Genomic DNA, 25,139 nt, shown 5'->3' with positions numbered 1-25,139 from the left:
CCATCGGACATCAGCAATGATATCTCTCGTTCCACGGCCTCTTCTGAATCCAGCTTGAACCTCTGGAAGTTCTTTGTCAATGTATGATTGTAGCCATTTCTGTATTACCTTTAGCAAAACTTCACTTGCTTGAGATATCAAAGAGATTTTCCGATGACTTCCATTGGGTCACCTCTCTTTGGAATGGGCACAAATATTGATCTCTTCCAATCAGTTGGCCAGATAGTTGTCGTCCAAATTTCTTGGCAGAGATGAGTGAGTGCCTCTTGTGCTGCCTCACTTTCTTGAAAGATTTTTGTCTCCTTAAGGTGCCTTCAAAAAAAGGGGGCAGGGTTCCAATCAAAACACTAACTTCCTAGGATATCTATGTGGCCAGTTAAATTTAATGCACAGAGGTTAGTTCAGAAAGTTATGGCAACTGTTTATCAGGACCCTAAAGGGGAATGTCAGAGTCCTGGTGTGGCGCTGTGGGTTAATGAGCCAGACTGCAAAGCCATTTGAACTGCAAGGTCAGCAGTTCAAGCTCATCAGCTGCTCCTCGGAAACCCTATACAGGGTCACTATGGGTCGGAATCAACTCAATGGCACTTCACAACAATATAGGGGAATATCAGCCAAAACAAGGCCACCCTCAATTGTTCAGATGCAAATTCAGGCTGAAGCTGAAAAAAGTTGCTACTAGTTGATGAGAATCAACATACGACCTTGAATATATACACCTGAGTTTAGAGACCTCTTCAAGATCATATTTAATGCATTAGGCAGTAATGAACAAACAGCAGAAGAGCTGTGGAAAAACATCAAGAACATCATACAGGAAGAAAGCAAAAGGTCATTAAAAAGACAGGAAAGAAAAAAAGATAAAAAATGGATGCCACAAGAGACTCTGTATCTTGCTAACCAGGCTATGAGACGTTAAAGCAAATGAAAGAAATGAGAAGTAAAATAACTCAGCAGACAATTTCAAAGAGCAGCTTGAGAAGACAAAGTTAATCATTATAATGAAATGTGCATACACCTGGAGTTAGAAAATCAAGAGGGAAGAACACATTCAGCATTTCTCAAGATGAAAGAACTTAAGCAAAAATTAAAGCCTCGACTTGCAATACTGAAGGATTTGTTGTTGTTGTTGTTAAGTGATGGTGGGTCAGTTCTGACTCATAGAGACCCTATATAGAGTTTATGAGGAGCAGTTGGCGGGTTTGAACTACCAACCTTGTGGTTCACAGTCCTGTACTTATTCTACAGTGTAACACCATGGGCAAATATTGAATGATGCAAAAACCATCAAAAGAAGATGGAAGGAATACACAGTCACTGTTCCCAAAAGAAATGGTCAGTGTTCAACCATTTCAAGAGCCAGTATATGATCAAGAACTGATTGTATTTAAGGAGGACATTCAAGCTGCACTGAAGGCATTGGTGAAAAACAGGTCTCCAGGAACTGATGGAATACTAATTGAAATCTTTCAACAAATGGATGAAGCACTTGATCATACCTAACAACAACAAAAGTGGTAATCTTGGTAGACTTTCTTGAAGGACACAGGATGATCATGAGGGCTTATAAAGGAGAAATTTTAAGAAAACAGAAAACTATATTGTTGAAAAATGACCAGGAAAGTTTTGTTTAGGAATTTTTCCCCATCATGCATGACAATAGACTTGCTGATTGTTCCATCTTTCATACTTCTTTTTGTTCCCTAAACTCAAAGAATATTGAAAAGTTACATGGTATGAGTTATTTGATAATGCCAAAACTGCTCTTCTGACATGGTGTAAATATTATGGGAATAGGGTGGCTTTGAAGGATAAACACTGGACTGTGAACCACAAGCTGGCATGAGTCCACTAGTTGCTCTGTGGAATAAAAAAAAGATGAGGTTTCTGCTTCTGCAAAAATTTATAGCCTCAGAAATCCTAAACAGAGTTACTATGAGTTGGAACTGAATCATCAGCACTTAACAACAGAACCTAATGGAATTTTGGGGGGGGGAAGGGTTAGAGAGATGGAAACACTGCTTTCAGAAGCATATAGCCCTTGATAGAGGTTTAGTCAAAAAGCAATAGTTTCACATTTTAAAATAAAGGAGTCTATGATTTTGTAGCAATATTTTTTGACTTATCCTTGTATACCTGATTTAGTCTTACTCTCAATTCTCAGCTTAACTATAACCTGTATCTATCATTATGCTTTATATCGTGTGCCTATTTACTCCCTTCATAGCACTTACCACAGTTTGTAATGATCCGCTTTATTTCTTTATATTCTATTAGCCAAATATTAATGGAGAAAAAATTGAAGTTGTCAAGGACTTCATTATTCTTTGGTCAACTATCAACACTCATGGAAGCAGCAGTCAAGAAATCAAACCACGTATTGCATTAGGCAAATCTGCTGCACAAGACCTTTTCAAAGTGTTGAAGAGCAGAGATGTCAGCTTAAAGACTAAGGTGCGCCTGCCCCAAGCCATGGTATTTTCAATAACCTCATATGCATGTGAAAGCTGGACAGTGAATAAGGAAGACCAGAGAAGAATTGGTGCTTTTGAGTTATGGTGTTAAAGGAGAATACTGAAAGTGCCATGGGCTGCCAAAAGAACCAATGGATCTGTGTTGGAAGAAGTACAGCCAGAGTGCTCCTTGGAGGCCAGGATGACCAAACTTTGTCTCTCACACTTCAGACATATTGTCATGAGGGACTAGTCACTGGAGAAGAATATCATGTTTGGTAAGGTGGAGTGTCAGAGAAAAAGAGGAAGACCCCCAGCAATATGGATTGGCAAAGTGGCAGCATCGATGGGCTCAAGTGTGGAAGTGTGGCAACAATAGTGAGGTTGGCTCAGGATAGGGCAGTGTTTTGTTCTGCTGTGCATAAGGTCGCTATGAGTAGGTACCAACTCGATGGCACCTAACAACAACAACAAATCCAAATATTAGGTTGATTTGTATGAAACAGCTTTTTTTTTTAACCAAAAAAATCAGTCATTTCTTATGACGCAACATAGCAGAAGACATGTTTAACAAGGACAATTTCTTGTCCATCTTATTTGCTGCTATGTTCCTAAATCCTGGCTTCCATTAAGTACTGAACAAGTACCTGTTGAAAGAATAAATGTTAGTTTGTCCATTAAAGATAATAATCACTCAACAAATACACATACTGTTCTAAGAGCTTGGCATAGTATCTTCAGTTAATTTTTGTAAAAAGGCACATGAATTAGGCATTATTGTGTTTTTGGCATTATGCCCAAAATGCTAAGTACCTAACACTTCTGAATTTTAAATCAAGGCCGTTGAAGTTTTAAAGTTCAGATACAAAGAATTGAATAAAAAATTCAAGCCTCAATTTGAAATACTAAAGGAATCTTTGGGCAAAACGTTGAATAATGCATAAAGCATCAAAAGAAGATGGAATGAATATGCAGTCACTGTACCAAAAAGAAATGGTTGATGTCAGCCATTTCAAGAGGTAGCATATGATTAAGAGCCACTGGTACTGAAGAAAGAAGTCCAATGTACACTGAGGGCATTTGGAAAAAAAATGTTCCAGGAATTGATGGATAAAAATTGAACTCTTTCAACAAAATTGATGTGGCTCTGGAGTCATTCACTCATCTATGACAAGAAATTTGAAAAGATAGCTACCTGTCCAACTGATTGCAAAATATTCTTATTTGTGCCCATCCCAAAGAGAGGTACCCCAGTGGAATGTGGAAATCATATGACAATATTAATATCACATGTAAGTAAAATTTTGATAAAGATAATTAAAAAAACAGCTGCAAGAGAACATTGATAGGAAACTTCCAGAGGTTTAAGCTGGATTCAGATGAGGATGTGGAATGAGAGATATCATTACTGACATTAGATGGGTATTGACTGAAAGCAGAAAATACCAGAAAGATGTTTACCTGTGCTTTATTGACTATGCAAAGGCTTTTGACCGTGTGGATCATGACAAGTTATGGACTGTGTTCCAGAATACTTAGTCATACTCATTAGTAACCTACACATAGACCATGAGGCAGTCATTCAAACAGAACAAGGGGGGCACTGAATGGTTTAAAATCAGGAAAGCTGTGTGTCAGGGTTGTATTCTTTCACAATACTTAGTCTGTATGAAAAAGAATGTGCATCAGAGTTGGAGGAAGGCTCATTAACAACCTGCGATATGCAGATGGTACAACCCTGCTTGTTGAAGGCAAAGAGGACTTAAAATACTTAGTGATGAAGATTAAAGACAACAGCATTTAGTATGAGTGACAGTTTGAGGACCAAAGTGTGCCTGACCCAAGCCATAGTATTTTTTTAAAGTTTTTATTGTGGGAAGTTTAAACATCAGCTTTATACCATCATGTCATCATAATGATTGCAATCTCCTCCATGCATCACCATTCAGTATTTGCTTCCATTCCCTCTGTTTTTCTTTTTTTAGGGTGGGGTGTGGTGGGGTGGGGAGATATACACAAAAACACTCAGGAATATATAATCATTTAAAAAACCAAAGGACACATTCTGCAAGCCTGTCTCCTGGCCGCCAGTATTCAGTCCCTCTCTTTCCATGAGTCTAGAGTCCTCGGCTGCACCTCCCTCCATATCCTGATCTCTGCCTCCATCTCTGGTGTCGCTGCTTCTCTGGATAGGGTCCCACATTCCACTCATGCTCTTTTCCCTCCATGGTCTTAGGGTCCTCTGTTTCTGGACTGTAAGATTAACTACTTCCTCGTTTTTGTTACAAAACTTCTACCGTTACAGTTGTGACAGTCACAATTAGTTATGGTAACAGTTACTCACTATTGAATTATGAGAATCTTATCCCCATCTCTTTTTACCAGACCCATCTAGACAAGATGAAAATTATCCTGTGGGTTCTCTACCTTCCTCTGCATACTCTTAAGCTAGACTACCTCTTGAAAACTTGTAAGCCAGTCACTTTGTGCCTTTATCGCTCCCTCATTTTAAGTAGCCAATGTCTAAGTTGCCCATCCCTTTATACCTTTATACAGTGGGGATAGGATTGATAATTGATGTGAAGACTCCTTCCTTCTCAGTTAAGCCATAGTATTTTCAATAATCTCATGTGCATGTGAAAGTTGAACAATGAATAAGGAAAACCTTAGAAAAATTGATGCATTTGAGTACTGGTGTTGAAGAAGAATGGAGAAGGACATCATGCTTGGTAAAGTGGATGAATAGCGAAAAAGAGGGTGACCCCCAACGAGATGGATTGGCATAGTAGCAGCAACAATGGGCTCATGCCTAGCAGCAACTGTGAGAATGGTGCAGGACTGGGTAGTGTTTCATTATGTGTTCATAGGGTCACTGTGGGTCAGAGCTGACTCAACAACACTTGACAACAACAACAACAACTATGCAAAGAATATTCATTCCTTAAATTAATTATTGAACTTCTATGGGCTGCTGTTGTTGATTCTGGGTACCATTGAGTTGGTTCTTACACACAGCAACCCTACACACAATAGAACAAAACACTGCTCAGTCCTGCGCCATCATTACAATCATTGCTACACTTGACCCCATCGCTGCTGCCACTGTGTCAATCCATCTCATTGGTGGTCTTTCTCTTTTCCTCTGGCCTTCCATTTTACCAAGCATGATGTCCTTCTGCAGGTTAGGTGTAGAAATACAAAGATAAATAAAACATAATCCTGGTTCTACAGGAGTTTGCACTCTCTTGGGGGAGATAAACATCACCTATGTGATCCATACTTTGATGCGAATGGTGCTCAGAGTAAGTACAAGTTCAGAGTAGGCATTTTTAACTCTGATTTAAGAGTCAAAGGAATATTGCAGGAAGGAAGTCACAATTCAACTAAGACTTGCTAGATCCAAAAGTTGTTCATCATGAAGTCAGAGGGAAACATAAAATTTTTCCAAGCAGGAAATTAATCATATCCAAAATGGTAGGAATGACCTGACTGGAACTTAATTCAACAGCATTGTAGGAGGTTGAGGAACAATATACACTTGTCTGTGGATATTCATCAGTTACATGCTCAAATTTCTGATATAAGTAATTCTCAAGTTGAGAACTGAGTGGCTACTAATTTGCTACCTCGGCCAGAGATTAAGTTCCCCTGTGAACTTGGTTGAACCTCAGCATAGTGATCCTGCTTGGTCGCCTTAGAGCAGGTGGTGGTCTGGCAACATCTTGCGTGTAGGGTCCCCAGCTGGTCTCCTTCCTTCCTGCCTTCTTTGGATGGCGGCTGTTTATGCTGGACGTGTGGCCAGAGATGGGCAAGGATCACGTGGAACCTCGGCAACCTAAGACAGAGCCATTGCCATGCTGCAATGAGTTTCGATGATGGGTAAGACTGAGGAATTCGCACTGACCGCCTAAGACAGGCAGCGTCCCTTAAACAAATAATAAATAAGGGGGAATCTGATGCAGACCATGCAGACCCGGTCAGGAGTTCAAGTCCCTGTGGGCCCAAGCGTTGCTGACCGTCCAAACCATAGGCTCTGAGGATCAGACTTTAGCCGCCTAGCAGACATAGCAAAATGTCCCTTATCTGATTATTCAGTTATGCTGGTTAGTAATTCCATATATGAGCCCTGGATACTCACAGATAAATGTAAAAACCTTCCCTAAAAGCCGAGACTGTAAATTCCAAAAAGGCAAAGTTTCCCCCCCCCCCCCGCAAAAAAAGCTAAAGAGGATAGAGAGAAACTCTGTTAATTGATGGTATGTGGAGGGGATTATAATCAATGTAATGAAACAAGTTATATAAATGTTTGAATGTGAAACCGATGATGTGCCCTGAAAACTTTCACTCAATCCACAATAAAAACCTTTAAAAAAAAAAAAATGAAGAGAGAGAAGCAGCTTCTGTGAAATCCTGGAACATACTGGAATATATGTAATACAACAATATAAAGAAATTTCAATGAACAAATGGAAAACATCAACAAAGAACTAAAGGAAATCAGGAAAATGATGCTTTAATAAAATGATATACATTGTTAAAAAAAAAAATGGTACGAATGTGAGGTGGGGGAAAGTCTTTTGAGGGATGCATAATGGGGTTTGAACCACCGATCTTGCAGTTAGCAGCTCAGTGCCTATCCTACAGTTCGACCAGGGCTCCTTTGAAGGAATATAGCATTGTGGCTAAGAGCATGAGATCGGGTTCCAGAAAGCCTGGCTTTCAATGTCTTTTTTCTGTTACTGGTTGCCGTGCGGCTTTGAGTAAGTTACTTACTTTCTGAGTCTCAGCTTCCTCTTCAGTAAGCTGGGAATAATATTAGTACAAGAAGTTTTAGTGAGGATTAAATGACAATGTACATTTAGTACTTGGAACACTGCCTGGCACACAGTAAGTATTTAATACTTTCTAGATTTCAGTCATGAGTTGGGATGCCAACTGACAATGACAATTATTGTAATACACTCAGGAGAAAGAATATAAGACTTGAAATGAATGAGGAGGATCCAATAAGTTCATGAAAAAATTACATTATTCTTTAATTCAATTTCCCCCTGCACTTTTGATGCCTCCTTGAATACAGAGGCCATATCATGAAGGAGCATGGTTTACTATTTATCTGATTAGGAATCACTGAAGTCTTAGCTAGGAAAGTTGCATCCTTAAGCGAATCTTTCATTTTGTTGCTAATAAGCAGCCAAGAAGACTGAGTTTTGGTTCCTCTGGAAGAGTTCCTAATTAGCAGAAAATGGGCCCTAACATGCAGTAGGAGGGAGCAAAGGGAGAAAGTAGCAACCAGGATAAACCATAACTAGATAATCAGTCTCTTCATAAACAAGAGTTGGTAGAATTTGTTGAGTGTAGATCTGGCTGATACAAGTATGCTTGTTTCTTTCCCAAAAATGCTGTGAAGTAAGGGAATGTACCTTCTTAAAAACAGATGCTTTCTTAGTGTGAACAGTTCATAGACAAGAGAACATACAGATTTGATTGGGGGTAGGGCTGCTAGTGTTCCTAATAGAGCCTTCCATGGTGGTCCTGCTACTCCTTGCTTGTATTATTATGGGGCTGATGAACTGTATTTTTCCTTTTTATACTGGACATAATCCACAAATGGAAAACAAGATTGTCAATGTTCTTTTAGGACAGACATCTCCTTTTAGGCAACACTATGTCTGTGTTTACCTGACGAACAGCAAAGTCAAGATTGAAAAGCTTAGCTTTATCCCAAGGGCAATTTATGTTTCTTTCCCTCCCTTCCAGCAACCAGTTTTATTAGTTGCAGCAATAAAAAATAAGAAGACTGGTAAGGCTTCGTTTTGATGACAAATGGATTTATGATCTCTGCAAGGAAAAGTTGTTTTGCTTTTTTATAAATGATGGAAGTACTATGCTTGAACAGCAGTCCAACTCAATGAAAATAACATGGTAGACTCATTTACTACAGATTTACAAAGTTGACTGGCCTCAAAACATTCATTTGTACAGAAGGAAATTCACATCAGGCAAGTGAGACCCCATCTCTCCCTCCCAATATGGTCCTTCAGTTATAATCACATGATCTCGAGAAAAACATTGAAATTACAGAGTGAATATGCCAGGAATTCTTTAACTCCTTGACCACATCCAAAAAATGAAAGAACATTGTTTAGGAAAATCAAGCAGTTGCATAATGTTAGAAATCCTAAAATAAATATTTTTTTCAGTGGAAAAACCCAGCAAAGTCTTTAAAGGTAAGCCAAGAAACAACATGGTGCCGTGATTTGTTTTAAACAAAAGAGAGAGAGAGAGACCAATGGAAAGATGTCCTTATCCATGGTTGAAAATATTCCAGGGAACTTGCTAGTGTTTAAAGACAGTATTAGTTCTACTTACACAAATTTTACCATGGTAGTTTTCAGAAATAATGTTCTTAGACTTTATTTTCCCTAATGATCAGTTTGGAGTCCCGGTGTGGTGCTCTGTGTTAATGTGTTGGACTGCAAAGTCTGTTTGAACTGCAAGGTCAGTAGTTTTCAAGTTCACCAGCCACTTCTTGGAAACCCTATACGGGATCGCTATGGGTCAGATCTGACTCGACAGCACTTAACAAAAACATTGCTACCTAATTTCAATTAAACTGTAGATAAACTCCTTATAAAGCATTGGTCTTTCTAATTTCATGCCAAATGCTTTACAGAGAGCAGAAACATTTGTAGAAAATATTTCCATATTCATAAGCATCAGTAGTATATGTAGAGTCTGGAATGGCCAAGGGAATTTCTTAAACAAAATTTATTTAGTTTTTATTTTGATAGATATTGTGGTGTAGTGATTTACTTAATAAGTCTCTTCTAACTCCCACCAAATGACTTTTTTTCTAATGGATCTGTGTAAGAAATGGTGGTAGGAGATACGAATAGGATAATATGATTTAGTTGTGAATGTTTGTTAACAGAGTTCATTGTGATTGTAAAAACTTGAGTATAACATTTAATACTTGAGTATAAAATGAACCAATTCTGAAATAGGGGATGAGGGATCTCACCACTTCAAGAAGAAAGAACCAGGAGTAGAGCATGTCCTTTGGACCCCACCAAGATCCCAGCACCTTGAACCTCCTTGACCCAGGGATACTGAAGGAGTGGCAGAGAAGCAGTAGCAGCAGCAGTAGCAGAACCAAGAGCCAGAGAACGAGACACAGAAGTGTACTACCCAGCCCACGGAACAAGTAAAGCTGAGTGAATTTGAGTAGGATGCTTGTTTGCAGAGTGGGGTGCCTCTAGGTACTTAACTGAGGGAGCTAGGTTTTCTAACCCACTAAGCTGAAGGAGCTCTGGTAGCGTAGTGGTTACGAATCGGGCTGTGAACCGCAAGGTCAGAAGTTCGAAGCTACCAGCTGTTCCACAGGAGAAAGATGAGGCTTTCTGCTCCTATAAAAATTTACAGCCTCGGAAACCTTGTACAGGGTCACTATGAGTCAGAACTGACTCCACGGCACATAACAACAACAAAGCTAGAGCTGAGGGCCTTTAGGCTGAATGTTATGGTGGAGTTGTGTGCCCTGTGGGCATTTATCAGAAACCCTAAAAGACTTTTTGTAACCTTGCCAGAGAAGGGAAGAGACTAGGCCAATGGCTGAAGGACCAGAGAGAGGGCTGCCTATGGGCTGTCTTGACTGGAAGAACTGCGATCTGAACGTTGCTGATACTGAATTCTAGCCTATTAACTCCTCTAATAAACGCCATAATAGTGAGTATGGTGTCTGACTTCTGTGTGACTACAGCAATGAATTGTTAAACTCAGCTGACTAGAGAGTGCTGTGGGAGGGAAGGCTGGTGCCATTTTATGAAGAGAATTAAAACACTTCAACCTTTACAATATCCTGATACCCTAAGAATGGGTATAAAATTTCTCTACATTAGTCTGTGAAAAGGCTAAAAAGTAACAGATGATGGTTTATGAACTGATGGACAATTTCATGTTAATTTTGAATACTGTTCAACATTCTAGCTCTGGGAAGCAAATTGCCTCAAAAACCTCCATGACCATCAAATCATTCTGACTCACAGCGACCCCACGAGACAGAGTAGAACTGCTCTTAGAGTTTCTGTGTCATTACATTATTTTCCTCCTACTGATCATGACCACTCTTTCTTTGTCTCTTTTTCAGTTTGCTTTTCCTCCTTTATCAGATTTCTAAATGTTAGAATTTCTCACATTTTGATTTTAAAACTTCTTCCCATTATTTACTTTCCATTATGCTTATTTTTCTTTATCTGCAATTTAGATCTATTGACTGCCTATCTTCCTGTTTTTTCCTGGGAATCAGACCTTCATGAACTGTATCACCTTGATTCCCCAGTCCTCAAGCTTCTAGGTGGGCTTGGCCAATAGGATACATAACTAGGATAATAAAAGTGGGAAGAGAGAAAAGTAATATATTCCTCCTATTTCCTTCATTTGATATTCTATCAGTTTCTGGTTATTATTCTCAAATAAGGTGCCCTTATTCCAACAGCTCCAGTTATTAAGTTCACATTAGTAATATTATTTCATCCCATTACCCTTTCAAGTGTAATGATAGTAATGGCATCCCACTATTGCTAGTCTCTTGGTTTCCCAACATCATTTATTGGTTCTTTTAATCCTGTCTATATTTCTATAAAACTCCCTTTACAATTGCATTTGAATATGCTAATTACCACTGAGACATACCCTGAAATATATCATCTATGGTATGGCACCATGGGATAAAGTTTTGCATCATAAGGTCAATGGTTCAAACTCAGCAGCTGCTCCTTGGAAACTCTATATAGGGTCACTTTGAGTTGGAACCAAGTTGATGTCACTTAACAACAAAAACCATATGCTAATGACACTCCATTTTATATTTGCTCTCTTCTTTCAGCTGCAGCTCAGAAAATCTAATTTCCTACCCAACATCTCCAGTTAAATTTCATAGCCTTGATGATTTTATTTGGGTTTCCTATATAACTTGCTTTTTTAGTAAAAAACACCTATAGGATTATCATTAGCTTTACTCAGAAAATTTGGCCATTATGCTCAGTTCCTGAGAGATAATCCCTAAAAAACACCTTGGATGTATTTTATTAGAACTCTAGATAACACGTAACTAACAGGTTATTCTGGTAAGGTAATGAGGTGACTCTAGAGTGGGGTTGGCATGGTTAAAGGACAGTGCAGAAAGCCTTATGATGTTGTATTGCTGTTCATTGGTGTTGAGTCAGTTCCAACTTCAGAGTAACCCTGTTTGGGGTTTCTGAGGAGTGGCTTGTGGGTTTGAAACTCTCACCTCATGGTTAGCAGTCTAATGCTTATCCTGTAACACCAGTACATGGTATCTACCAACCTCAGGGGAGAGGGACTGGAATTTGTATTACATAATGAAATCCCCAATTAAAGCCCTTTGGGATACAGACATCTACACTGGAAACCCTCCCAGATCTCTTCACTGTATTCTTCTTACTATAATAAAGCTGTAGTTGTAGGCATAGTGCTTTTCATTCCAGCAAATTACTGAACCCAAGTGGGATCCAGCAGGTCAGAAGTGAGAGGGATGAGCACCCCTGAGTTTATGACTGGTATCCTGAGGGGGTAGAGGAAACCTTTGAATCTGTAGTCAGAGGTCAGAAGTAAGGGGGCTAGGGGATTCCCAAGCTTGCAGTTGGCATCTGAAGTCTTGGGCCTATTTGATAGTCTAAAGTATGGTGTTGTTTTAAAAACTTGTGAGTTCTGACCTAGTTTTAGGTGTTTGGGGTAAGAGGAAGAAGTGTTACATGGGTAGCTGTTGTCAGAACTGGACAGTAGTAAAAGGTGGAGATATTTGACTTGAGATTTATCTACTTAGTATAAAGTTAGAATCTCGTACAAGTTAGAAATTTGGACATTATTTTTGACATATCTCTTCCTCACCTCCCAATATCAAATATCAAGCCCTGTTAAATGTACATTCTAAATACTACTTAAATCTATCCATTTATTTATATTTCCACTTCACCAGTCTAGTCCAAACCACACACATAGCTCAGAATACAGCAAGAGTTTTTTGTTTTTTTTTTACTTAACTTTTTATTGTGAATTGAGTGAAGTTAAACAGACTAGCCTTACTTTCAACCAATCATATGTTTTGTTTCATCTCAATGGTTACACTCCCCTCCCTGGAAAAACAGTTATCCTGCTTCCACTCTTTGCCTTCCCTTTTACGTTACAGCAACAGTCGTATTACGGGTCTCCTTAATTTACCCTTGTCCCCTTCCAATTCATTTTCATACTGGAGACAGAATGACAGAAGGAATCTTCTAAAAATGTGAAATCTTAGGTAATTTTCTTCCAATTTTCTCACCAATGTTGTTCTTTAAGTTTTAATAGTGAAACCTTAACCACCAACTTTGCCTGGTGCAGTAGCAGCAAAAGAGAGTGACCAACAGCAATGCTATGGTGGTTAGTCAGTCTAGGAGTCTTTTCCATATGGATCATCTACTTCATCACCATCAATTTCTAAAACTCACTGGGCCTGTCACATATTGGGGCCCTTCCTCATTGCACACTGTTGTACAGTGAATTTACTTAATATGTCTTGGTCTTTGAAATAATTGGGTGTGTCCATGCAAATAGGTTGGATGGGACTCATTGTAGGGATTGGCTAGTTCTGTCATCCAGCTAGTTTTAAAAGGAGCCATCTCAGAGGCAGAAACAGATGATCTAAGACCATCAAGAAGAAGAGCCACAAGCAGTGGGAGATCCCTGTCTGGGAAAGTGGCAGCAGCAGAGGCAGTGACATGGAGAGACAGAGCAGCTGTGGGCTTCCCAGCCCATGAACCGAGTACAGCTGTGTCTAAGGGCAGGAGGCTGATATGCAGCATGTGCCCTTTAGACATTTACCAACAGCACTAAAGGAGCTTTGTAATACATGCCTGAGAAGACCAGAGGTCAGTGGACCACATGGCTGTGAGGCTAAAGACAAGTACTCCATGCTCTTGTGTTAGTCTCAGGCAAGTGTTACATAGCTCCTTTTATTGTTGTTAAGTGTTATTGAGCCAGATCTGACTCATAGCAACCCTGTATAGGGTTTCCAAGGAGCTGGTGAGTTTCAACCATCAACCTTGTGGTTAGCAGTCCAATACTTGCCCTACAATGCCACACAGGACTCCTTTAGCCAGTCTGTAAATGCCCAAAGGGCACATTCTGCGAGCCCATCTCCTGCCTGTAGGTACTCAGCTTCATTGGATCCATGGTCTGGGAAGCCTGCAGCTGCTCTGTCTCTTCATGTTACCAGCTCTGTGACCTCTGCAGGTATGACTCTCATGTTCCACTCATTGCTCTCCTTTCTTGAAAGTTCTGGGATCATCTGTTTCTGCTTCTGAGATGAGTCCTTTTAAACGTAATGGGATAGCAAAATTAACCAATCCTGGTGTTAGTCCTGTAACACTCTATTTGCATGGCCTCACACTGTAGAATTTTGTAAAGAAAACAAAAATCCTCACCACTGGACCAATAAACAGCATTCTTATCAATGGAGAACATATTGAAGTTGTCAAGGACTTCATTCTTCTTGGATCAACTATCAACATTCGCAGAAGCAGCAGTCAAGAGATCAGATGACGTATTGCATTGGGCAAATCTGCTGCACAGGAACTTTTTAAAGTATTGAAGAGCAGAGATGTTAGCTTGAGGACTAAGGTACGCCTGACCCAAGCCATGGTATTTTCAATAACTTCATATGGATGCGAAAGCTGGACAGTGAGTAAGGAAGATCATAGAAGAATTGATGCCTTTGAGTTGTGGTGTTGGAGGAGAACACTGAAAGTGCCATGGACTGCCAAAAGAACCAATAGATCTGTTTTGGAAGAAATGCAACCAGAGTGCTCCTTGGAGGCCAAGATGGCTAGGCTTTGTCTCTCATACTTTGGACACATTGTCCGGAGAGAACAGTTGCTGGAGAAGGATGTCATGCTGGGTAAGGTGGAGGGGCAGAGAAAAAAGAGGAAGACCCCCAACGAGATGGATCAGCCAGGTGACATCATTGATGGCGTCAAGTGTGGCGGCGGTAGTGAGTTTGGCCCAAGATCGGACATTGTTTCCTTCTGCTGTGCATGGGGTCACTATGAGTCGGTTCTGACTCGATGGCACCTGACAACAACAACAACACTGTAGGATAAGCTCTGGACTGCTTACCGCAAGGTTGGCAGTTCAAACCCAGCAGCTGCTCTTGGAAACCCTATGAAGTTGAACCTAGTCGGAACCAACTCAATGATGGTGCTGCTGGTTGATGCGCTGGACTGCAAGATCAGTTTGATCTGCAAGGTTGGTAGTTTAAGCACTCCAGCCACTCCTCGGAAACCTTATTCAGGGTTGCTATGAGTTGGAATCAACTCGATGGCAAATAAAAACAAGACTTTGGGTAGAAAAGTCATATCTAGTAAATTCAGGGTACCACATCTAACTAAAAGTCAACTGAAAGATAAAGAGCCAACAAGAGACATTAGAGTGGAATTTAAGAATATCAAAGATAGAGAGAAGTTTCTAAAAGTTTCCAGGGCAAAAGAATACTTTTCAAATTGACATCAGATTGTTCAACAACAATCTTGATGCTGCATTTTTTTAAGTATTGAAAGAAATAGAATATAGAATTTTTATAAACTGTCAAATTGTTATACATGTATATATGTGTTACTGTTGTTGTTGTTAGTTGCCATCGAGTAGGTACCAACCCATAGCGACCTTATGCACAGCAGAACGAAACACTGCTGATCCTGGACCAACCTCACTATTGTTGCCACGCTTGAGTCCATCGATGCTGTCACTTGGCCAATCCATCTCGTTGGGGGTCTTCCTCTTTTGATCTGACCCTCCACCTTACCAAACATGATATCCTTCTCCAGTGACTGGTCACTCCTGACAATATGTCCAAAGTATGAGAGACGAAGTTTGGCCATCTTGTCCTCTAAGGAGCACTCTGGCTGCACTTCTTCCAAAATGGGTCTATTGGTTCTCTTGGCAGGCCATGGCGCTTTCAGTATTCTGCTCCAACACCATAACTCAAAGGCATAAATTCTTCCAAATATGAGGAGTTAATAAAGATATCTGTAGGCATAAGAGGAGCTCTGGTGGTACAGTGGTTAAGCACTCATCTGCTAACCAAAAAGTTAGTGGTTTGAACCTACTAGCAGCTGTATGAGAAGAAAATGTGGCAGTCGGCTTCCCCAGTGTTTGCAGCTTTGAAAACTCCATGGGGCAGTTCTACTCTGCCTTAGAAGGTTTCTATGAGTCAGAATCAACTTGACAGCAATGGGTTTCTTTCAGTTATTGGTAGGTGTATGAAGTATCAGATAGTAGTCTCGCCTCACAAACACATTAAATTTTGGGGGGAAGCAAAACAATAATAGAAACAAATTCAGAAGATCCTACAAGGAATAATTGGAAGCAATTGTTAGTAAATAACTTAATTAAGTTCAGTATTTTCTTTTTAAAAAGAGGCTAGAAACAAAGGAAATAAAAAAGAGGAATATAAAAATTAGAGATCATATGAAAATGATGAAGGAAAGTGGTGATTTATAAAAACACAGAGACATGACAGCATGTACACATTCCTATCTTGCTAGAGGGAAGAGAAAGTTGGTGATCTATTAAACAGAGTGAAATATTTGGCTTGGTGCAACTGCTATAAGAAGAACAAAAACACTGGTTATGTTCGAATCACCAGAAGAAAATTCAATCTATCCAATAGAAATCGGGAAAGAAGAAAAAGAAACAATATATATATATACACACAATATTATTAATGGAGAAATTTCTATGATCTGGAAAAGTGCAAGGAAGTCTGCTATTGCTGCTACTGTTTAAGGCCTTGGCCAACTTACATGAAAAGAAAAAGAAATTAGTGTAAGAAAATAGATGAATTTGACAGAGATAAACTATCTGGAGATGTAATCTATCTAGAAATCCAATTGTATCACAACAGTAAATTATTAGAGATATAGAAAAAAATCAACTATATAAAATATACAGCCTACACAAATCAGCAATATTTACTTAAACCAGTAATAACTAACCAGAAAATAGAATAAAAATAAGAATATGCAAGACTTTTATTGATGGACAATATTGCATATTGAAAAGAGCAAAGAATGTAGCATTAGAGTGTTTTATAAAACTGTGTGAATATAGAAGGTTATTTAACATCTTAGTGCTTCAGTTTCTTCATCTAAATAATAAACCAAAAACCAAGCCAAGCCTGCCATCCAGTGAATTATGACTCACTGTGACCCTGTAAGACAGAGTAGAACTGATCCTTAGAATTTCTGAGGCTGTAATTCTTTAGGGAACTGACTGCCTCATCTTTCTCTGACGGAACAGCTCATTGACTGGAGCTGCCAACCTTTCTCTGAGCATCCCAATGTTTAACCGAGTTCACTGCCAGAGCTCCTATCTATATAATATAAAGGATAACTGTGACTATCTCATCCATTAATACACTAAAGCACTTACCATAGTACCTGGAGAAACTAGTATAAGTCAATAGAAGAGGATAGGAATCATTGTTGCCAATAAGTTGGTTCCAACTTACAGTGACCCTATGTACAATGGAATGAAACACTGTCTGGTCTTGCACCATCCTACAATCGTTTTTACACTTGAGCCTATTGCTGCTGTCTCTGTGCCAATCTATCTTGTTGAGGGTCTTCCTCTTTTTCACTGACCCTCCACTTTACCAAGCATGATGTCCTTTTCCAGGAACTGGTGCCTTCTGATAACATGTCCAAAGTATGAGAGACGAAGTCTTGCCATCCTGAATTCCAAGGAACATTCTGATTGGACTTCTTCCAGCACAGACTTACTTATTCTGGCAGTCCATGGTACTTTTAATATTCTCCTCCAACAACATAACTCAAATGCATCAATTCTTCTATGGTCTTCTTTATTCAATGTCCCACTTTCACATGCACAAGAGACTATTGAAAATACCATGGCTTAGGTCAGGTACACCGTAATCCTCAAACTGATGTCTTGCTCTTCAAAGCTTTAAAGAGGTCTTGTGTAGCAGATTTGCCTAGTGCAATACATTGTTTGGTTTCTTAGCTGCTGCTTCCATGAGTGTTGATAGTGGAGCTAAGCAAAATGAAGTCTGTGGTAATTTCAATCTTTTCAGTAGATATTTTATACTCTTATATCACTAAAGAAGTCCTGGTGTGGCATCATAGAATAAGCACTTGATGGCTAACTGCAATGTTGGTGGTTCAAACCCACCAGCCATTCTTCAAAAACCCTATACAGAGTCGTTATGAGTCAGAATCAACTCAACGGCACTTAACAAACAAAAAATATCATTAAAATGGTAAGATGTTCATTTTTCCCAAATAAATCTATAAATCCAATGCAAGTCTGACAACAATTCCACTTTTTGTTTTGTTTTGCATTTTTTAAAGACAGACTCAATAAATTTAATGCCAATCATATGTGAAGGAATAAAGACTACGAATAAATAGCTAGTCAACCTTAAAAAAAAAGAAGGGCAACGAAGGAGGACTTGCCCTTACACATATGAGACTTAGTACAAACTCACAGAAATAAGAGCAATGTGATAACACAAATAGGCCTGAGGTCAACAAACTTTTTCTGTACAAGGGCCAAATAGTAGCTATTTTACATTTTGTGGGTCATACACTATCTATCTGTTACAACTATTCAGTTTTGCTATAGCTGAGCAAAAAGAGCCATATATAAATCGATGAGTGTATTATGTTCCCATAAATTTTTTATGGATACTGAAATTTGAATTTCATATAATTTTCACAGTTCATAAAACATTCTTCTTTTTATTTTTTTAGCCATTAAAAAAATATAAAAATCACTCTTAGTTTGTAAGCTCTATATAAAAAAGGCCATTTTGGCTCACTGGATATAGTTTGCCAATCCTTGGCATAAACTACTCAGACAAACCCATGTTTAAAACACCCATGAATATTCATCTATACATGTGTGCTGTGTTCTTTCTGATTTCCTTTTCTGATTCAGTCTCCTTCATTCTCCATTCTTCTCTATGAGCCAGCAAGCTCCTTTACCCTTTAATTCTGACCAATAGCAATGATGTGTGTGGTGGAGTAGCCTATTCTTACTGTAGGCAAAAGGGAGTCCACCATCTGTGATGCATTATTAAAATAATAACTAGCTGCTTTTTATTATCACCATGCATTGGCAATTCTAAACAATGTCAATGATATAATACTTCTCCCCACAAAGGCAAACTGTTTTCAGTGCCAACTTCTTTTGATTATCTTGGCAGGGGATTGGGAAGCACTGGCAGGAGATTGGGGGACAGAAAGAAAGGAAAATTGAAATATTTATTTCACTTGCTCTCTTTGCTAGGTTGCATTGGATTAATTGAATCCTACTGAAGACCTCAGTCTTGTTGAATGAATCCATCCTATGGTGATATCCACTTTCTTTAGATTTTGATAATTATTCCCTTCTACTCGAAGACTTAGAAAACCAAAAGGGAAGCACATGCTAAGCACCTCTCAAGCTGAAAGAACTGAAGAAAAAATTCAAGACCTGACTTGTAATATTGAAGGACTCTATAGATTGAAGAACAAAGATGTCAGCTTGAGGACTAAGGTGCACCTGACCCAAGCCATGGTATTTTCGATAACCTCATATACATATGAAAGCTGGACATTGAATAAGGAAGACCATAGAAGAATAGATGCTTTTAAGTTGTGGTATTGGAGGAGAATATTGAAAGTGCTGTGGATTGCCCATAGAACCAACAGATCTGCATTGGAAGAAGTGCAGCCAGAGTGCTCCTTGGAGGTCAAAATGGCCAAACTCCATCTCTCATACTTCGGACATGTTGTCAGGAGGGACCAGTCACTGGTGAAGGATATTCTGTTTGTTTAAGGTGGAGGGTCAGAGACAAAGAGGAAGACCCCCAATGAGATGGATTGACCAAGTAGCAGCATAGATGGACTCAAGCGTGGCAACAGCGGTGAGGTTGGCCCAGAATCGGGCAGTATTTCGTTCTGCTGTGCATAAGGTCACTATGGGTTTGGTACTGACTCAATGGCACCTAACAACAACAACTATAGGGAAAATACTGAAAGAAGATGAAATGAATACAGTCACTGTACCAAAAAGAAATGGTCCTTGTTCATTCATTTCAAAAGGAAGCATATGATCAACTATTTCAAAAGGGTACTGAAGGTAGTGGTACTGAAGGTAGAAGTTCAAGGTGCACTGAAAGCCTTGGCAAAGAACAAGGCTCCAGGAATGGATGGAATACAAATTAAAACCTTTCACAAACTGATGCAGCACTGGAGGCACTCACTCATCTCTGCCAAGATATTTGGAAGACAGCTACCTGGTCAACTGGCTAGAAGAGATCCAAATTTGTGCCCATTCCAAAGAGAAGTGACCCAGTGAAATGAGGAAATCATCAGATAATATCATTAATATCACATCCAAATAAAATTTTGAAAAAGATAATTTAAAAACAGCTGCAACAGAACATTGACAGAGAAGTGCCAGAGGTACAAGCCAGTTTCAGATAAGGACATGGAACTAGGGATACCATTACTGATGTCAAGTGAACCGTGGATGCAAGCAGAAAATACAAGAAAGATGTTTACCAGTGTTTCATTGTGGCATTATAGGTTAAGTGCAGGACTGCAAGGTTGGTTTGAACCACAAAGTCCATGGTTCAAACTTATCAGTTGCTCCCCAGAAACCCTATACTGGGCTGCTATGAATTGAGCCTGAGTTGATGACACTTAACAACAACTGATTATACAAAGGTTTTCAATTGTGTGAATCACGACGAGCTAGACAACATTGTGGAGAATGAATATTCCAGAATACTTAATTGTGCTTATGAAGAAACTGCACATAGACCAACACACGCAGTTTGAACAGAACAAGGGAACACTGAATGGTTTAAAATTAGGAAAGGTGTGCGCCAGGATTGTGTACTTTCACTATATTTATTCAAACTGTATGCTTAGCAAATAATTTGAGGACTGGTTTATATGAAGAAGAATATAGCATCAGGATTGGAGAAAGACTCATTAACAATCTGTGATATGCAGATGATGCAACCTTGCTTGCTGGAAGTGAAGAGGACTTAAAATACTTACTGATGAAGATCAAAGACTACAGTCTCCAGTATGGACACCTCAATGTAAAAAAAATAAAAATCATAATCACTGGATCAATAAATAACATCATGATAAGTGGAGGAAAAATTGAGGTTGTCAAGGACTTCATTTTGCTTGGCTCCACTATAAACACTCATGAAAGTAGACGTCAAGAAATTAAAGGAAATTTTGCATTTGGTAACTTTGATGCATAAGATGTCTTTTAAAGTGTTGATGAGCAAACATGTCAGTTTGAGGACTAAGGTGTACCTGATCCAAGCCATGGTATTTTCAATAGCCTCATATGTATGTGAAAGTTGGACAATGAATAACGAAGGCTGTAACAGAATTGATGCATTTGAGTTACGGTGTTGGAGAAGAAAATTAAAAGTACCATGGACTGCCAAAAGAACAAACAAATCTATATTGGAAGAAGTATAGCCAGAATGCTCCTTAGAAGCAAGGATGATGAGTCCTCATCTCTCATACTTTGGACATATCTGAAGGGACCAGTCTCTGGAGAAAGACATCATACTTGTTAAGTAGAGGGTCAGTGAAAAAGAGGTAGGTCCCCAGTGAGGTGGATTGGCATAGTGGCAATAGCAATGGGCTCAAATGTAACAACGATTGTGAGAGTAATGCAGGACCAGGTAATGTTTCGTTTTGTTGTATATAGGGATCGTTATGTGTCAGAATTGATTCAATGGCACCTCATAACAACCCTAATTTTTAAGAAACCCTGGTAGCATAATAGGTAATGAATTGGGCTGCTCACCACAATATTGGCAGTTAGAATCTACCAGTTGCTCTGCAGGGAAAAGGTGAGGCTTTCTGTACCTATAAAAATTTACAACCTCAGAAACCCTATACAAGGTCGTTATCAATTGGAACCAACTCAACAGCACACAACCACCACCACTATCACCACCTTTGAATTCCCACCAAACCACTCCTTTCCTCATGTGTCTTGGTAAGAGAAGTGCAAAAAGATACTGACAGGTTGGTATGATTCTGTGTTAACAGAGCTAACTGTGATTGTAAAAACTTGGAATTCTTGCATGGGTATAAGACAAGCCATCTTTGAAGTAAGAAGGAGGGTGTCACTACCATCAAGAATAAAGACCCAGGAGTGCAGTGTGTTCTTGAGACCCTGAGGTCCCTGTACCTTGAACCTCCTTGACTCAGCGACAGAAATCTGTGACACTGAAGGAGTAGCAGAGGAGAAGCAACAGCAGCAGAATCAAGAGCCAGAGCACGAGCCAGAGTAATGGATTTCCCAGCCCATGGAGTGAGTAAAGATGAGTGACTTTGGGCAGGAGGCTTGCCTGCAGAGTAGGGTGCCTCTAGGGAGCTAGGTTTGCTGACCCACAGAGTTAGAGCTGAGTGGCTTTAAGTCAGGGCTTATGGTGGAGTGGTGTGTTCTGTGACCATTTATCCACAATCCCAAAAGATGTTTGTAACATTGGCTAAGCAGTGTGAGGTCTTAATGTTGGCATGGCTGAGGAGAGACTCTCCTGACTGGAAGATCTTGCCCTGAGCATTTTTGACCCTGTTAACTTCCTTAATAAACTCTGTAACTATGAATCTGGTGTCTGAGTTTAGTGTGGCCATGAAATGAATTTTTAAACTTTGCTGAGTAGAGACTTGTGGGGGAAGACTGGTTGGTGACATGTTTTGCGGGCGCATATGAGGATATTGGAGTTCTGTGGGGGTGCTGTAGGATAAGAACTGGACAACAACTCAGTTTGAACTGCAAGATTGGTAGTGCAAACTCACCAACCACTCACTGTAAACCCTGTACAGGGTTGCTATGAGTAGGCAGTGACTTGACAACATATAACAACAACAACAACAACAACAAAATGAGGCTATCTTTTTGAAAGTGGAGATAAGTAGTTTCACTTTGGGTTAATGCACCATCAAAGTCATTTGAACTAGAAGGTTGGCAGTTCACGCTCACCAGCAGTTCCTTGGAAACCCTATACAAGGTTGCTATGGATCAGAACCTACTTGACAACACTTAACAATAACAACAACAATCGCAATAAAAGGGGTATAACACTTGATGAGCCTCTCTGGATTTGGGGATGAATTTTTACCACATTTACAACCCATTTGCTGGGTATTCTGTGAAGTTGCTAGTTCTGAGTAGGCCTTGAAGCAAGAAAGGATTCTCTAGAAGGTTCAGGTACATCAGACCCATTAATATCAGAAGGGTCTTGGGGCTGGTTAAGATGGTATATGGAGCTTTAATTCACCATGCTAGAATTATAGCTTATATTCATAAAGTTTTGGAGATAAGTCATGCCTTCCTCTGTCAAATGTAAATCTCCATTTGGAAAGTAGCTCTAGGCTTGCTCTAGTTGAAACTGAATGACTTACCTTGGGACATCAAATGACCATATACCCTAAACTGTCCAATATGAACTTAGTGATATCAGACTCACTGAAACATAAACCTAGATATGCACAGCAGCATTCTACTCTTAGATGACAGTGGTGTATAATGACACAGACCCTAGCAGGTTCAGAGATCACAAATAAAATGCATAAGCAGGCAATTTAGACTCTGATAGTACTTGATCCTCCTGCTTTGTTTTTGCTCCTTTAGTCTTGCTGGAGAATTCCTTTTACTGGTTAATGGAGAGGGGAAAGCTTAGGTTAATTTATGGAAGGATCTTTGGGAATGAACACATCAGCTAGAAGTGGATTGCTGTTGCTTTTCAGTCTGAAAGATATTAGGGAAAGGAATTCTTCAGAATAGTACAAGTAGAAGGGGAAATGGGCTGAGTTACAGAGCAATGCTGACTCAGAGAGCAATGACTAAGAGCTTGGTCAGTTGGTCAGGACTTGAAAATGATGAGGCTGAAAGACTAATGATAAGGAGATTTGAAGGAGATGAATTTAGATGGCCTTTCACAATGGGATTAGATTATGAAGATATTTACATTCCGTGTAAATAACTGCTGTGTGTCATTGAGTCGGTTCTGACTCATAGTGATCCTGCATAGGGTTTCTGAGGGTGTAAATCTCCACAGAGCAGAAAGACTCATCTCTCTCCAATGGAGTGGCTAATGGACTCGGACCAGAGACTGCAGTTAATAGTCCAATGCATAACCCATGCTTCCACCAGAACTCCAAATACTTACTGTTGTTGTTATTAAGTGCTGTTGAGTCAGTGCCGACTCATAGCAAATCCTGTATAGGGTTTCTGAGAAGCAAATGGTGAGTTTGAACCACCGACTTTGTAGAATAAGTACTGTACTGCTAACCACAAGATTGGTGGTTCAAACCACCAGCCGTTCCTTGTAAACCCTATACAGGGTCGCTATGAAACTGACTTGATGACATCTAACAACAACAACATATCATTGCATCACTAGTAAATAAACACAGAGAAAACATTTACACAATTCTTGTAAAGAACTGAGGCTGCAAAACTAACAGTAAGTGATTTTTGGCAGGATTTGTCTTGAGTTATTGCACAGACCTGAATGTCCCAAAGGCGACTGAAGATACCAATGAACTGAAAACACAGCCACATTGTGTAGCTCCCCAAAGTATGCTTCTTTATGGTTCTTATTTGGGGAGCTGGTAGTGTAGTGGATTAAGAGCTGGGCTGCTAATTGCAAGGTCAGTAATTTGCATCTACCAGTTGCTCCATGGGAGAAAGATGAGGATTTCTACTCCCATAAATATTGATAGCCTTGGAAACCCTCTACAGGGTCACCCTGAGTCAGAACTGGTTCGACAGCACATAAACAACACCACCACCATAGGTTTTATTTACAAGATTTTTTTTTTATATGTCCAAAAAATGGGATAAATTACTAATACTCTGTGAAGTTAATTGTATGCTTCAAACTAGCTAGGCTCTAATTCTCAGTGGTTTGATCAAACACTGGACTAGTTGATGTAATATAATAAAATGTAATCTAATATAATCACATTCTATGATGTGATCTGATGTGATAAGACCAATCAATTGAAATATGCTTTTCAGTGGGAATGTGAATGGATGTTCTGGAAGAGCTTTCTCTCTTTCCTTCCTGTCCTCTCCTTGTCACCTAACCTATGTATGTCGGAATGTGAACCAGCAGAAGTCTTCAGCCTGCCACTGACCTGCCAGTTTTGGTTTTGCCTGTCGCCCAAAATCTCAAGAGCCAGCAGAGGTTTCCAAACTACTTCCTGGCCTATAAATTTGAGACTTGCTAGCCTCCAATTGCATAAGCCATATCTTTGAAGTAAATCTCTCTCTAGGTGATAATGTGTTGTTGAGTTGGTTCCTACTCATAGTGACCCTGTATAGGGTTTCCAAAGCTGTAAATTTTTATGGGAGCAGAAAGCCTCATCTGGTGTATCTGAACTACTGACTTTGTGGTTAGCAGGCCAATACTATTATATGGAGACCTGGTGTGGTACCATAGGATAAGCACTTGACCTCAAAGTTGATTTGAACCACAAGGTTGATGGTTCAAACTTACCAGTTGCTCCTTGGAAACCCTATACAGGGTCACTATGAATTGGAACCAACTCAACTACACTAACAACTATATAT

General features: G+C 39.5%; 1 protein-coding gene across 1 annotated transcript in view; it reads right to left on the bottom strand.

The window, feature by feature from the left end:
* COL24A1 (collagen, type XXIV, alpha 1) overlaps window positions 1–25,139 on the bottom strand; it is a 562,513-nt gene that overhangs the window by 92,259 nt on the left and 445,115 nt on the right. The window lies entirely within an intron of this gene.

This window comes from Chrysochloris asiatica, unplaced genomic scaffold, assembly GCF_000296735.1.
Source record: "Chrysochloris asiatica unplaced genomic scaffold, ChrAsi1.0 scaffold00002, whole genome shotgun sequence".
Lineage (NCBI taxonomy): Eukaryota > Metazoa > Chordata > Mammalia > Afrosoricida > Chrysochloridae > Chrysochloris > Chrysochloris asiatica.
The sequence above is the reverse complement of the archived record's forward strand: the minus strand, read 5'-3'. Positions and strand labels throughout refer to the sequence as shown.